General features: G+C 40.3%; 1 protein-coding gene across 1 annotated transcript in view; it reads right to left on the reverse strand.

The window, feature by feature from the left end:
• MCTP2 (multiple C2 and transmembrane domain containing 2) overlaps positions 1-9,195 on the reverse strand; it is a 267,240-nt gene extending 258,045 nt beyond the window's left edge. Inside the window, exon 1 of the mRNA XM_017875234.1 lies at positions 9,074-9,195. The gene's annotated coding sequence lies outside the window, so the exon portion shown is untranslated. The remainder of the gene's footprint in view (positions 1-9,073) is intronic.
• Positions 9,196-16,858: the final 7,663 nt, after the last annotated feature.

Consider the following 16,858-nt stretch of genomic DNA (forward strand, 5'->3'; position numbering starts at 1 on the left):
TCATTCAAAAACATAAAAACACAATGAAGTTGTTCTCACGTGAACACTTAGGAATTAAGTGTAGTAATATTTAGATGTGATTGCTAGCTTTGTTACACAAATCTACCAATCCTGTTTACAGTATCACTTGGATCAGATAAAGGATAGGGACTTTTCCAGATTACCCAGCTTCATATATACACAGTCATCTGGCAGGAAATTGCTCTAAAATGACATATTCATCAAGACCATGCTGCATTTATCTTCACAACAGGGTTCAGCGGGATTCCAAGTCTACATGGAAGTGATTTTAAAGCCTCCCCTGTCATGAAGGATTTCACCTTTGCACTGAGCCTGGGAATGCACAGAACAGCTACTTCCAAACTCAGGAGGTAGAGGAATTTCTGAAATCTTAGTTGGAATGGGTCTTGGAACCCCTCAAGTCTTGTGGTGAAATAATTTCCCTGGGATACAAAACAGAGTGCAATGGTTGAAATGGTTGAAACAGCACTAGCTTGAAATCAAATACCAGGGGTGGAAAGCAAAAAAAGACATAGGCCAGATGTCCAACCCAGTTGGGTGACCTTGTGCAAGTTCTAGGTTTCTCTGAGTTTCAGTGTTGCCTTCAATAAAATGGGGATGATTTCTACCTAGTATGGTTCCTAAGAGGATTAGCATGACTAAGATAATGCTACCACCGAGTAGAGGCTCAGAAATATCAGGTAGTTGGCACACAAAATAAAATATACAGCAGCTAAATCTGTATGTCCTGTAAACTAGGAAAGCAAAAACTTCTACAAAAAAAAAAAAAACTACCACTGAAAAGGCACAGCCTGACAACTGAACACAAAAACTAAATAATAAAGTAATAATTCTGGATCTTGGGCTCATAGTGACAATGCTAGAAACTGACACATGGCTTTGGAAAGGAAATTGGAGAGGAAGTAGTTAATAAAAGGACCAAATACCAGTCTGTTATTACTGATCAGGGCCACACCTATCTGATCAAACATAATTTGGGGGCACACAAATAGTTCATGACATTTAAAAACAATTCATCAGATACTTTCCAAGCCTCACCATGTCTTTTGGTTCAAATATTAACAGAGAAAACTTCCCAAGAACCTTCTTTCTCATTCTTTGCCAAAGCTACATGTCTCTTGCCAACTCACATGAGGCTTAAGGGAGTGAAAGAAATGTCAGATAAATTCTACCTGTTTAGACAGGCCTAAAATGCTGAAGGCAACTTCCGCCAAGGACTCCCACAGAATTCAAAACATAGCACAATGTCAGAAAAAGTAGATGATAAACATGCCAACGAGGAGATAAGGAAGACAGAGGAGGGAGCTCATGTTAGTAGACCTAAAGGAAATGGAGATAATTATTTACTGGGCCTGTTCCAACAACAAACAAGAAACCTTCAAGTGAAGCAGTGTTGCTGTAGGACAAGGAACTCAGGACAGATTCTACCCAACAGATGTTGTCACCAATTGACCCAGTGAAAATAATAATTGAGCCTGCAGCACTCCTGAGCCCCAGGTTACTCATGAAGGGGCAACTGGAGGTGGAACGGCTGATCCCAAAGGTCATTTCCAGACTGTAACCCGAGGAAGCATATATATATCTTTTATGTTGAGCAAGATTATTATAGCAATAATGGTTATTGTAGTCCAAGAAATATAATGTTCTTTTTTGACATATTACCCAAGTTCTCAGACTAAATCCAAACATGTTTCATAATGTAAAAAGTAGTTCCCCAACCACCACCTTAAAAAAAGCATTACACAATCATTATTTTGTTTTGATTTTGGTGTTTTGTTTTTTAATTTGGGTGTTTTGTTTATAGGTTTTCTTTTTTTTTTTTTTTTTTTTTGGCACTGTCAACTCCATTGTATCTTGGATTCTTCAAAACCCTTCACACAACATGAGCATGATCACACAGATAGGTTTAATACTTTCTTTTTAGTTTTCCCCATCAGTTCACAGACCTCTCATGAATACTCCCACTTATTACCAACTTTTCATTAACAAAGCTTAAACAGACTAGCGTAGGCTTTCAGTTCCTCAAAAGCATCCATCCACTGATTTCTCAAAACACTCCCTCTGTGCTTCTCCATCTCCTTCCTGCCAGGCCTAGGTGGCACTGCCTCTGGAAGTGGCCTTTACCACCTGCTCTCATAGTGCACTGTCCCTTATCTTTAATGAACAGCACACTTCATTGTAATCACTTGTGAAATTGTCTGGCTTCCCCTCTAAACTGTAAGCTCTGAGAGGATGAGGATCTATTTGTTTTATTCACAAAATTTCAGCACATAACATGTATAGCACATGCTCAGTGAATACTTTTTGGATAAAAGAATTTTTTTTTCTCTCTTAGCTACTTTTAACAGTTTTAAAAAAGCCTTCTACTTGGAGCACCTGAGAAAACCTATCTATTCCATATAAAAATACTCTAACATCTGGCCAATCTATACAATATACAAATGGTATGATTCATTTATGATACATGTGATATACATAAAATGTGTTTTATAATAGAAAATAACAAGAGAATATATGATAAATGTTTTACCTCATAAAAATTATATGGGCTCAAATTCTGAACACTAGCTTTCAACAACCTCCTTGTTTACTCCTCACTCCACTGTGTCAACGAAAAGAGGAAAATATTTTAAGAGATTTATTCCAAGCCAAGTATGAGTGACCATGGCCCGTGACCCAGCCCTCAGGAGGTCCTGAGAACATGTGCCCAAGGTGGTCAGGGTGCAGCTTGGTTTTACACATTTTAGAGAGGTGTGAGACATCAATGAAATAGGTTTAAGAAATACATTGGTTTGGTCCAAAAAGGCAGAACTAAAAGTAGGTGGGGCAGGGGGTGGCTTCCAGGCTATAGATAAATGTAAACATTTTCTGATTGACAATTGGTTGAGTTTGTCTAAAGACCTGGGATCAATAGAAAGCAAATGTTCAGGTTAAGATAAAAAACTGTGGAGACCAAGGTTCTTTTGAAGTCTTAGAGTGGCTGCCCTTAGAGATAATAGATGACAAATGTTTCCTATTCAGACCTTAAAAGGTGCTAGACTGTTAATCTCTTCAAGATAGGGAGGGCCTGGAAGAAAAAGATCTAGCTTTAACAGAGATTCTGATAGATGCACATGTTTCCCCCACAAAGGACAGCTTTGCAGGACCATTTCAAAATATGGCAAAGAAACATACTTTTGCAGTAAAATATTTCCACTTTCTTCTTTGTCAGGCAATGTTATGCCACAGTCAAACTGGAAAGTAAGTCATGATATATATGGTTAAATAAAACTCACTTGATAAGAATTTATCGTTTGTAGGGCATGACTCCCCAGACCCCTTATATAAGAATTTGGGCATCATTTAAAAAAAAAAAAAAAAATCAGAGTTTAGTCCTGTCCTCAACTGCTTTCAATGGCTCTTGTTTGCTTTTCCACATTGAGGACCTCCTTCTACCTCCACCTCTCAAACATGGCTCTCAAATATCTCAAAGGCCAAAGGGAGTGGAGGATTCGTCTCTACCCTCTAAAGAATGAGTTCAGTTGATTTAATTATTCAGTTATTATAGCAACTGCATTATTTGATCAGTTGATAATTAGTCAATTATTCAATTACCATCCAAAGATCAGTTCTTTCAAATCTCTACATTGCCAACCTCTTTCCTGGAGTGCAGACCTTTATCCTATCCAATTATCCACCTAAAATCTCTACCTTGGGGTCATCCAGACATTTCAGACTCAGTGTCCATGAAGGTCATAATTCTCTGAAAAGAGGCTTTTCCTCCTCTAATACTGACTTATGTTATTGGCACCAAGCCAGCAGCCCAAGGCTCAAACCTGATCCGCAGGCCCAGCACCTCCCTTTTTCTTCACCCACCTCCACCTGGTCACGTGTGTAATCTTCCTAGTTATCTCTCAAATCCTGCCATACCTCCACTTCCCTAAAGCCTTAAGTCCAATAACCTACCTCCCTCCTGAGCTACAATAACTTCTGAGTGCCTTTCCTGCTGACTCACTGCCAGAGGGAGGGCATCTATTCTGTTCTTCCACAACATTACATACAAGGACTTGTATTCCGGTCCATGTGGATCATGTCTGTTTTGGTCACACTGTATCTCTTCTGGTGCCTAACATAATATTTTGCACAACTAGGCAGGCAACCAGTGATCACATGAATGAATGACTGCAAAGATGACACAGCTGGCATTCTCAGAATTAGATTCTGCTGCCTACCATAAACTCAAATTAATGTTTGTGTAAACATTTTTTTCCAGAGGGGAAGTAAAGGCACAGCAATCTTAGGTTTATACCCAAGAGTAAACCATCACTCTACACACTCGCACGCATATCCATGCCAGTATCTGTACATTCTTACTCATGCTGCCTGACACCATGGGGCTGTATGATTAAAAAAACAAAAAAAGGATAGAATCATGGGCAACAGTCTGTTTTTTTTTTTTTTTTTTAACCAGGAAAAAAAAAAAAAAACTATAATAGAACAAGGCACAGCTCTTCTGAATATCTTCCAAAACATAATGAACAAATACAACATCACCTTCAAGTCCTCTGTGGCCTGGGGAGGTGCTTGGCCTCTAGGAGACAAGCCTCTGTCTAATAATGAGATCAAATCCCAGCATTCCTAAACAAGGAAACAAGGCCACCTTCCACAATCACCAGCATCACTCCCCACTGGGAAATCCATGAGCCCTTAATAATGACGCTATGGGAAGTGGTATTTCCATGTAATGTAATCATTTATATGGAATCATGTCTATTCACTCATGAAATTTTAAAAGTCTGCACTAGGAGTAAATGACAATAAAGTTCTTCCTCCCTAGTGTGGAAATTTGTCTCTAATGAAAAATTTCTTAACCACAGTAGTCAGCAAATGACTAGGATTGTTAAATAGGTGCATCCCAAGCAATCCCAGGCATGCCTCTCAGCCAGCACCAACACACAACAGTAGCATCAATGAAAATTCTACCAAGCAAAACAAAAGAGAAGGAAGGTTCTAACACCAGACAGCTTGTGCTTGAATCCTGGCTGAACCACTTTCCAGCTGTGTGACTGTGGACAATTTCCTATTTTTCTCTCTTTCAGTTTTCTCACATTTAAATCCAGGTGATCATAGCCCTGCCTTATCCAGGGTTTGTACTGAAGATTAAGAGTTGATATTTCTTAGCAAAATGCCTGGCACAACCTGAGTGCTCAATAAATGTTAGTGACAATAATACAAATTATATTATAACACTAATATATTACTATTATTAATTTCAATTCCCTCCCAGTGATCTCCATAAGGGATTCCATGCCCTATCTGTTCTCTTAAATATTAAGACCAGTGGTTTTCAGATTTTAGCATGCACCAGAATCATCCAGAGGGCTTCTTAAAACACAGATTACTGTGCTCTAGATGCAGAGATCCTAATGGGGGTGCCTGAGAACGTGCATTTCTAACAAGTTAATCTTAAGTACATAGGCGCTGCTGGACTAGAAGAACATCAGTGGAGGAGAATGCATGGGTCTAAACCACCAGGGCTTTCATTTATTTATTTATTTATTTATTTATTTTTGAGACGCAGTTTTGCTCTTATCTCCCAGGCTGGAATGCAATGGTGCAATCTTGGCTCACTGCTGCAACCTCTGCCTCCCAAGTTCAAGTCATTCTCCTACCCCAGCCTCCCAATTAGCTAGGATTATAGGCATTGCCACCATGCTGGGCTAATTTTTGTATTTTTAGTAGAGACGGGGTTTTGCCATGTTGGCCAGGCTGGTCTTGAACTCCCGACCTCAGGTGATGTACCCAACTCGGCCTCCCAAAGTGCTGGGATTACAGGCGTGAGCCACTGTGCCCGAGCACCACCAGGGCTTTTAATGGCCCTCTGCTCACTTAGAATGGCCCTCCTGGACTCCATCGCAGTAACTCCAAACTCAGCTCAAGCATCAGGAACCCTCCAGGGCTCCCATGGCATCTCTATGCAAGCCTATAACCAAAGCACTGTGATCAATGAAATCAGCTCCGTGAGACTGGGAGTTCTCGACAATCGGGACCTCACCTTACTCAGGACTTGGGACATTAGAAAACTCCCAATAAATGGTGACTGATAGTTGGAAAAGCCAATGGCCAAAGGCATCCCTGAGAAACAAACCAACCTGCAAAGTTCTCAGAACTTTGAGACCAGCTCTCAGAATTGTTCGTTGGACATGAGTGTCCACAGTGTCTTTGCCGTCCCATCCAGCAGTCTCTTCTCTGCTCAATGGAGCATGAGTCCTTTGCCTTTAACCACAACTTTCCTTCTCACTTTTGAGCTTCAACTTTGGGCTTCTCACTACCAGGGCCCCCCGTGGGTGTGACAAGCTGCTGGGAGATGCTGAGTGTTCTCAAGGAGAGGGGAAGCCAGGTTGCAATCAGCACGCCTATTTTTGTAAGCATTTCTGGTACATTGCCCAAGATCTCCACAGAAACCGGCAGAAATCTCCAGCAAATTATCATCTTTTTCTAATTTTAAATACATATTCACTTTCACATCAAATTTTCTTAAAGAGAGTCTCCAAATTGTTTGCCATTCAGGCCTCACAAAACTTGGATCCGCCCCTGCTTCACATCCTCTATGTATTCTGCTCCTTCATCACCCACCCTGGCTCCCCATGAGAACACCTTACCAAGTCAAGTACGCTTTTATAAATACCTCCTAGGAAGGATTTAACGGCTCTGCTCCTAAAGAGGAGTTTAAGGTGTCCCGCTGGTTTCACCTTCAGGTGAAGATAGAGAAAAAAAAAAAAAAAAAAATCTGTGCCAAGATTGATGCAGGCAAAATATTCTACCTGATCCTCCCGTCACAGGCAAAGCCTTTTCTCACCAGTTAACTGGCAACAATTCAAGGTAATTTAAATACAAAACCCCTTCCATTTGTGTGTAATTACCAACAATTACAAGAAAAGTTTTAAGAAAACAAGTGCTCTCCAGGACAAGAAATATTATTTGAATTCAGAGCCCTATTTTTCACTCACTTTCCATTCTCCACAGTATAATAATTTTAATTTGAAAAGTACCTTCCTGGTTTACATGCACTTAAAGAAATTGTCAGTTGTTGTACATCCTTTACTCAAAAGTCAAATAAGGAACTTGATTCCTCGCCAGATCATCACATTGTAGTACTCTACACTTCTGGAAATAGGTTTAAGGAAAAATACATATTCGTGTGTGAGCACAGATTTACACAGTTCTTTCCAAGTGACAAGAGACCTCTAATCATCTTGCAGCTATGAGAAGAAATCAAGCTGAAATTGATTTCAAAGCCCACCCCGCTGAGAAACTCACTTCTGCAGGAGTCCATAGTAAAGCACACGAATAATATGAAAATTAGCTGTTCCTTCCATGTGTAACAGAGGGACTATATATGCAATTTTATTAATTGGTCCTGTTTGGATATATCAGGCCTTTCAAAATACATTAAGACACATAATAAATTTTATCTTTTAAAGGTAGCTGTTCATCTACTTGTCACAGGTAGGTCATAGTTTAACCACACAAGTGCAATGAAAACAGTGCTCACTTTATTCCTGAGGACTACTTTACCTCCATTAATCCCCAGGAGATAGGATCTATGAATATATATTTGAATTCTTATATTAAATCTGCAGGATTTACACTCTCCATCTTAGAGACAGCATGGAATAGTGAAAAAGTATGAGTTCCGCACTCAAATAGCCACATGCAATTTCTAAATTCACCACTGACCTTGTACAAATTACTGGACTCTGCCTCGGTTCCTTATCTGCACAGGGGAATAGTATCTACTTTGTAGATTTCATAGACAAGATAAAGTGCCTAGCATGGTGCTTGGCACAGAGTTAATTCCTAATAATCTTATTTGAAGCATGACTTTGACAATTCGTATTGTTTTGGAATGACTGATCAGGTTAATGACAGATACTCTTCAAAGATTTACATTTTCCCTGCATTTAAATACTTATAACCAGCGATTTGCACAGGTGCTGCTGAGGCAAAGCGCAGCGCCATTGGTCTCTTTCTAAACACCCACCTGTGAGGAATAAGTGCCTTAAAATTCCCCTTTGTATTAATATCAACACCTGTGCTACCCCACAGACACCAGCCCGGCTCTCAGAGGTCTGCCCTTTAACAAGTGTACAACAAATATTTGTTGAATTGAAATGCTACTGACTCAAGCAAAAAATGAATGCTAATGGAAATCATAATCCATACAAATCCTTCAATAAGTGGTGTCTGAATTCTGTGCGTCTTGAAGTAGGTGTTCTAACGTCTCACGGTTCACTGAGAAGCTGCTTGGTACCTTAAGTGTTCGCACCCATGTACCTTCCAGACCAAGCTCTTGTAAGCCGCTAGAGGAGGCTGAAACCCCCAGTCAGCATCGCACAGTTCATTCAGACTACAGAAAACCTCTTTTATGGCAACCCAATAATTTAAAAAAGCCGTCAGCAACCATTTGCTGAACAAATGGACAGAGCGGTGGGGAACTAATTGCGGAAACTAATCGCCTCTCTAGTTCACCACCAACATTACCGTCGTCTTTATTTTTAACTTACTTATCTTTAGTGGGATTGAGACACTGTTACCTACGCAATTATCCCAAGGATTTCTGCTCTTGTGTCGCTCAGCAAATGTCAGCGCAAAGAATTAAAGTTGAACCTCCGGGTCTCTACGAAGAGAGCGCATCAAAGCCCACCCAGCTGAGGAACTGACCTCTGTGGAAGGAGCCCTGAACGCGGCGGTGACTAACTCCGTAGCGCCCTGGGGAGACTGAATGTGTGGCCTTTAAAGTGCAAAGAAATCCTGGGGCAGGCTGCCCTCCCCTAGTGCGCCTTCCAGTACGCCACGCCTGGATTTCTACCTCCAGTCCTCAGGACACCTTTCTGATCTCTGAACCACAAGCAGCTCCGGCGTAGTACTCCACTGAATCCTCATCCTGGACCTTCCAGGTCCCCAACTCCCAGCTTTGGTTGAGAGAAGACGCCCACCCCAGGAAAGAGCAGGCAGCGACCCTGCTGCCCAGCCCACGCGCGCTGCCAGGTGAACCCGGCACCGCCCTCACCTGTGCGAGGCTGCGTTCGGGGGCTGCAAAGCTGGGCCGGCGCGCGCCCCTCACCTGCGCGGGACCTGCAGTCACCACTCGGGAGCGCAGGGAGCAACCCTGACGCGGCGGGGGCGGGGGAATCACCGAGGGCCCCCGGACTTCCTTGGCCCCCCTCCCCCGGCCCTTGCGAGCCCCGCCTTAAAGGGGAGGAGGCGGCCGCGCGTCACCTTAGAGCAGCCTCCGACCCAAGCGCCCGCGCTGCCGCCCAGAGCTCAGTCGGGTGTTGCAAGGAGGCGCTGTGCTTGGTGCTGGGCACTGGCTGGGCGTCGAGAAGGCGATTACTTGTAACTCATTCGTCTGGGTTGGCTCACAGGAAAAGGAAGGTGTGTCCAAAAAGTCGAAAGTGAGGAAATAGGACGAGGATGGCTTGCAAACTCGTAAAGTCTTAATAAGCCGTCTTCGCTGATAGAAGGGTTCTCTTCGCTGCTATAGGTCCCTAATAGATTCATGGGAAGAGAGCAGCCTCCCTTTGTAACGCCCTGACCCTGGGAAGAGGTGCCCGAGGCAGACAGCCTATTAAACCTATGCCACGTGTGCGCGACTGTGGGTGGAAGGTGCCCGCCCAGATCCACAGAACTGTTTCCTGAGCCTTGGTGCCTTGTCTATGAGATAAGGCCGGCGTACTGCTCAGTTAGCCGTCCCGAGTACTCAACAGAGAACCCTAAAGACCCTCCCATGCGATTGTTGGCACTCAGTGAATATTTGCCATTTGTTCCCCCTTTCCCTTACTTTCTTTTTCTACTTTTTTTTTTTTTTTTTACCCCGCTTTCCTGCTGTAATTGTCTTATTGCTCGGTTTCACTGCCTGGTCAGTTTCTTTTCCCGTCTATTAATGAGCCTAAGTCTGTGCGCTGCAGGAATTTGGGTGGATTAGGAAAAGAAATGTATGGTATGATCCATGCCTTCAGGGAGATCAGGGACTCATCTCCTGGGAAATAGTATTTTTGAAATTAAATATAAGAGAGTTACAGAAAATAACCTTAAAACGGGAATGGGACCTTTGGGAATAGGCGGGCTGTGAAACGAAGCGTTTAGTTGGTGTAATTGGTGATTAAGAGCTCCGGTTTTGGAGTCAGACCTCAAATCAAATTCTACCTGGGCAACTAATTGTGTAAATGAACGAGTTCACTTAACCTCTCTAAATTTCGACTTCAACAAACTGGTTATTTAAGCTATGAAATAGCTTAAAATAATAGCTATCTCATACTTTCTGAGAAATTAATTAGGAATTCACATAAAGTCCTCATTACAGTGTCCTGGGCCATGATAACCACTTAATAAAAGTTAGCTAATAACAATGCTAAGGTAGGAAATGGGAGAAAGAGGGATACAAATTGAGAAAACATGAGGACATGATAGAAAACAGCTGCCATCATCATGCAATTCCTACTTACAACAATAGCTACCACTGAGGAACACAACTTCACACCAGTTTCTGTGATTGGCATGTAACACGTGATCATATTGAATTTTCACAAACCGGGAGACAGTTAATAAAATCGCTGATTCAAGATGAGGAAAATAAGCATCAGAACCATGAAATAACCTGCCTGAAGCTATGAGTCAAGTTAGCAGCCGAGTCAGAGCAAGCTGAGGCCTATGGCAAAATTGGCTTTTCCCACTGTGCGGAAGGTTACATCTCCTACCAGAGAGCACAGAGAGGTAAGGGTAAAACAGCATAAAAGGAAGAAGAGAAAGAGCAGTAGGTAGAAGAAGCAACCATATCTTTAAAGCTGACTAAAAATACAAATGAATTAAAATAGTAAGTGAACCCACACAAAAGCTTTTGCCTTTAACTCCTGCCCCAGTGGAGTTCCTGTTCTGTGGTTCCGGCAGTCCAACCGCATTTTTCAATCATTAAATGGTATAGAAAGTGAAACAACTAAAGATACAGAAATCTAAGGTCACAGCTTCCCCTTCCCACCACAATACACTCATCTGCCCAGCTTCCTGGTTTTTTTGTTTTTAATTGTTCCAACATATTACCTGTCTCCTTTTCTATGTTCCACCCAGGAAATGCCCCATCCAGGGAATAATATTGTTGCTTATACCAATTTAACTTTACTACATGACCACAGCAGCATTTAGAATGGCAACTGGACTCGTAGCTGATAAAATTTTTAACACACTTTTGTTATATTAAATTTCTCTAAACAGATTTTGAACCAGGTCTTACATTATGGGCACTGGTCAGTGATGTCATAATTATACTTAAAAAATAAAATAAAATAAAATCTCCTGCACGTGTCATAGGCAGCTTTCTCTCTCAGGAACAACCAGATCTTTGGCCTCTGAAGAAATGCCTCTATTGTTAATGTGATAATTGAGGTGGAGATTTCCCACTTTTAGATACAATTGCTTTTATATCTTAGACAATGTATGCTTGGTTGCATGACAATCTACTATTGGCACCTCTTCTTTTAAATTGTAAATGGAAAATGTGTCTTCTGAAGGCCCAGTGTACTCCTTGGCTATCACAGCTATATTACCTGTGGTACATGCAGAAGCACTGTTAAATGCATACAAAATCTGGATAACAATTAGTGCCGTTATCTAGCAATGTCCCTGTGCCTTTTTGAATGAGCCAGAGTATTTCAAATGGAACAAGTGAAAATTGCCGTAGCCAACTAGAATCTCTGACAATGAGGGTTAAAGCAGTCTTTTCTAAAGAAGACAAGACCCTGTCTGTAAATGCATAGGATCTAGAGTTCCATATCTTCTCTGCTCAGTGGGAGCCTCCTTGGGCCATCCTCTCAGAGTTGGCCATGCAGTCAACACAATCTGGTTCCAACTGGAGGACACAGGGCTAATCTTGCTGGAACAAGTCCCTTGATGTCAAAGAGAAAGCTTTCTTTCTCTTTGTAAGGTAATGTAAGGGCTTGACACCTAGCTTCCCTCACATTTTCCTTCACTGGTGCTTCTTGTCATTTCTGGGTCAATAAGAGCAGAAGTAGAAAAATGACTGAGACATAAACATGTCAATCTAGATCTACCAGGGGTTAAAACGCATATATAATGGTTAAAGCAAAATTTAGTCTATTGTCCAAGTAACAAATGTTTATTTTAGTGTGTGCTTTGAGGAAGTACATACACCCTGTTACGTGGCGTTGAGAAATGGTATTTCTTTTATTGTTAGTGTAAATAGTCTTTATTATTATATGTACTCATTATGTGCTCAATAATATATGTACATATTATTATATGTATTTTTCCTTTGGTATAATTGTCATGTTATCCCCTTTTTATAGGCAGGTGTGGAGAGACCAAATTTAGTGACTCAGTCCAGACCTAGCTCTGCCATTTACTAGCTATGAGTTTTTCCTGTAGGCTTCACTTTCTTGAACAAAAGAATGGCCCTAACAGAAAATAAGTCTTATTCTCTAATTATTCAGAAAGACTTGTTATAAAATCTCTTTGGAAACCAACATCAGCATTGAATTGTCTTAATGATGATTTTATGTATCAAGTTCTTTCAAATACCTAAACATGTATTTAACACAAGCTGATTAGCTGGAAATATTTGTGAACATTACTACCTGTGGGTAGTAAAGATAGACTTTTGTGGATGTTATACTTTTACTGGGTGAGTTTTTTTTGGTCAAAGTGAACATCTGGTAGTGGTTGCTTCTGAAAAGTTAAAATTATTAGAGGCTTGGAGTTAACTCTTAAGAGGCTTAGTCTGCCATTCATCAGACAGGTAAAGCAGAACCAAATTTCATTCTTCAGATGAAGGTTAACTTTGCCTAAGATTACTACCTCAGTACCAACATTTTTGTCTGACAATTTGAATTTCATTCAGTTAATTGCTTAAACCTCCCCCCAGGCCAGGGGAGGGGTTCATACTGTACAGAATTTCTGTGGCTCCAATTCACTTTTATTGAATTGTTCTCTAGTGTGTTGTCATTGGCAATAGTGGGGAGGGGGGTATCTTAATCATCAAACTTGGGAAATATGTTGTTGACCATGCATTTGGAATGTTGGTCAGGGTCATTGTTTTTTAAAATTACACTGCCTGTTTTGAGATGATCCAAGGTAGAAGTTACCACTCATCTCAGATACAAAAACCTTGAGCTTTTCCACAGCAAATGGTTTGTTTGCATCCCATGCATTCTGCAAATAACACAGCTGAATTTGTTTTCCTCTTTAATTGAGCCACTAGAATGTACAGAGTGGCCCACCTCAGGCAAGTATTCAGAAATGCTTATTTGTACATTGCATATTACAGTTATCTGTTTTTCTACCTTTAGTTTCCAAAATGGGAGATGAAACTAGGGGAATTTTTAGGACAAGAATATTTAGAAAACAATCAATTCTCCATGCAAAATAAGAAGTACATTCATTGATATATTCATTCACATAATTAGCATGTATTCATCATCTATGACCAGGACCACAAACTAGGGTGCCTACATGGGCGAGACTGGTGAAATAGAGATTGACTGTGGTCACATATAAGAAGATAGAGACTGTGGCAAATAGCAGAGGGTAGGCCCACCTAAAGACCTTCGAATTTACTTATTGTTAACCCTGTGCTGGCCAAATAATACAGGTGGCCAAAAGCCTGGCAACCAGTTTGAATCCCCTGATCCATATATTAAGCCCTGCGATGAACACTGTGGATATAATGCAAATATGATAGCTTCTGCCCTCCAATGGCTCACATTTTTGCTAGAAAATGTGTAAACAGATAAACACAATAGAGTGTCAGAGTGAAGAGGCCTTGATAGCAGCACCTGCAGAGCCCAGCAAGTGATATAAAAAGCCAGATAGAAAATACACCAGAGAATCAGCAGAAACCGGGACCCCAGTCTGTCCCAAGTGATGAAAAAGGGAGTCTTCATGGGTGAAACCTGACTTACACCATTGAGATAAGTACAGACTCAACTGGCAGACAAAGATCACTTCAATAAATGAAGCCAGCCATCTGGCAGTATTTCCATAATCTACTCAACAGAAAATCAAAATATAGATAACATGTGGAGAAAGAATAACTATGTCTGTGGCTGAGGACATTAACAAATTTTGGACTTGACGTCTCCAGTCTGTCTTTGTGACTGGTTGGGATGTATAATTTGCATAAGTTTTCATTCATCCAGTCTCCAATTACTGCCTGTTATTATGACCTACAAAGAAACTACAAAATCACTAATTAATGGATTGAAAAGTAGTCAGGAAATAGACAGGGTCTTATTAAGTACATAAGGACAACATTTGCAAACCAACCTGTTATGCACTTACCTGCTTTACTGATTATTTTTTTTAGGCACATCTTTATAGTGACAATTGTAGCCACTTTCTGAAAAAATCCAAAATAGAAAACAAGATAGTAAGTAATGTGACCTTAAGACTAAGTGAATTTCTTAATTTCAAATATGTGCTAAAGTTTTCATTTTCCTATTGAGAAATACCCAACTATAATGAAAATTATACCTTTTCTAAAAGGGCTTGTTCTTTTAAAAGTAAACTTTGCTTAGGTTGAACTTCCTATTCAGCTGATTTTAAAATGAAGAAGAATAAGGAAAACCCAATTCAGTCAGCACAAAAATATATTTTAGATATTTTAAAGGGAAAGAGTGGCTTCATTTGTTAATATCAGACATCTTCTCAGTTGTAGTTTAGAACTTTGTACAGTGACCTTTGCATCCACCTTCAGTGTGGGGTGTGACCTGCCTCCTTATCCCTGATGGTTTTTGGTGAAAGTGAGTCCTACTTGATCACTTTGCAAAATGTAGTTCTATTCCAGCAACTCTCATCTGAAAACCCCAGCTTTATATTTCAGACTATGTGTACTGCTTTCATACACATTCATTGGCAAAATATGCTCAAGAAATCCACAAAACTAAGAAGAGAATTCTGGCTATGTGTTCATATAGCAGATTAAACTATTCTGGGTCTTTGTTAAGTTTTGTGTCTGTAATGCCTCATTTCTGGAAGACTGTCTTCTCCAGCAGTGAAAACCAATCACTTGTCTTGAGAACCAACCAAATCCCAACATCATATTGTTGCACCTGAACATATAATACGTATTTTAGTACATCACTAAAATACAATTTTGTTAAGCAATATTTCTTTGAGAACTGGAAGTAAAGTAACAAGGAGTAGGCTCAGAGATCCACATTTAAAATGTATGTGGAGACATTACCCTGCTGACTGCCCATGTTCTAGGTAGCTCTAAAGTGCACATTTTAGCGAGGTGTGCTCAGGGAGGCTCGTGTCCTCTGCAAGATAGAAACTTCCATGGTCACTTAATGATGAAATATGGCAGGCAAATAAAAGCAGAATTAGCAGCGCCATGAAAAGTGTGACTGGAAGTCAGAAGGGTGGAAATTAAAAATGGAAAATCAAGTGATCAATGAACAGTGGGGGGAAGCAAGCTGGAATTTAAATTGGAAAGGCAAAACTACTATGGACCATCTGAACAAGAAGACCAAAAAGTGTGAAGATAAATAGGGTAGACAAGTCAAAAGGAACGGTCTGATTATATAAGTAATGATGATAATGAGCCCAATATAATCAAAGTTTGTACTATCTATAGCTGTAATGTAAGTCAGACAAGAAAATTGATTTTTTTCTTTGGAATCACACTTTCCTCAAGGTGTGGCTATCACTGCAGTTTTTTGAAATACAGCAATACTCTGCTTAATGAACTACCATTGTGCCTTATCCGACTATATTATTCTCTGAGAATATAAAAACTCATTAGCTCATTCCTATAAATATAACTCAGGTGAATGCATATGCCTATTGTTATTAAGAAGAGTATAGTGTTAAAAAGAGTTATTTGCAAGAATTAATATTGTGTTTTAATATATAGCATCTACCTAACATGAGCTCTCAAAACAAAATTTGCAATTCTATCTGTAGAAAATATATTTTTTATTCTCCATTAATATATTTGTTTTTTTCTCACCTTGCCTTCTGCTCATGGTTTCCTGTATGTAACCTTTGATTTATCATCTTTCCTACCACCCCATTTATTCTTTCATTTTTGAATATCTGGCTAGATTCACTGTCAGTAACATGTATCCAAATTCTATTTCCTCCAAAGCCCGCATAAATTACTGTCTCCTCCACAAAGAATCCCCTCATTCCTCAACCAGAAAAGATCTCTCTCTCTCTCTCTCTCAAGAATACCCATAGCAGCCGGGTGCTGTGGCTCATACCTGTAATCCCAGCATTTGGGGAGGCTGAGGCGGGCGGATCACGAGGTCAGGAGTTCAAGACCAACCTGGCCAAGATGGTGAAACCCCATCTCTACTAAAAATACAAAAATTAGCCTAGCATGGTGGCAGGTGCCTGTAACCCCAGCTACTCAGGAGGCTGAGGCAAAGAATTGCCTGAACCCATGAAGCGAAGGTTGCAGTGAGCCGAGACACACCACTGCACTCCAGCCTGGGAGACAGAGCAAGACTCCATCTCAAAAAAAAAAAAAAAAAAAAAAAAAAAAAAAAAGAGTTCCTTTAGCAATATTAACAGTTTAAAAATGCTTCATTCAAGAACAACTGCATCCATCTTTATAAAATAATTCTTTGGAATATCTGTCTTATCTTTCAAATATTTGTTTCAGAAATATTTCTGGAATACTCTATGCTAGACAGTCTAGGCAGAATGCAAGCTTTCTGATTTCACACACTTATCAACATATTAGTTATCTAGTGTTGTGTAACAAATAACCCAAAAACTTAGCTGTTTAAAGCAACAAGCATTTATTATCTGAGTTTTGGTGGGACAGGAATGTTGGTCT

This window comes from Rhinopithecus bieti, unplaced genomic scaffold (assembly GCF_001698545.2).
Source record: "Rhinopithecus bieti isolate Rb0 unplaced genomic scaffold, ASM169854v2 scaffold_9696, whole genome shotgun sequence".
NCBI classification, from domain to species: domain Eukaryota; kingdom Metazoa; phylum Chordata; class Mammalia; order Primates; family Cercopithecidae; genus Rhinopithecus; species Rhinopithecus bieti.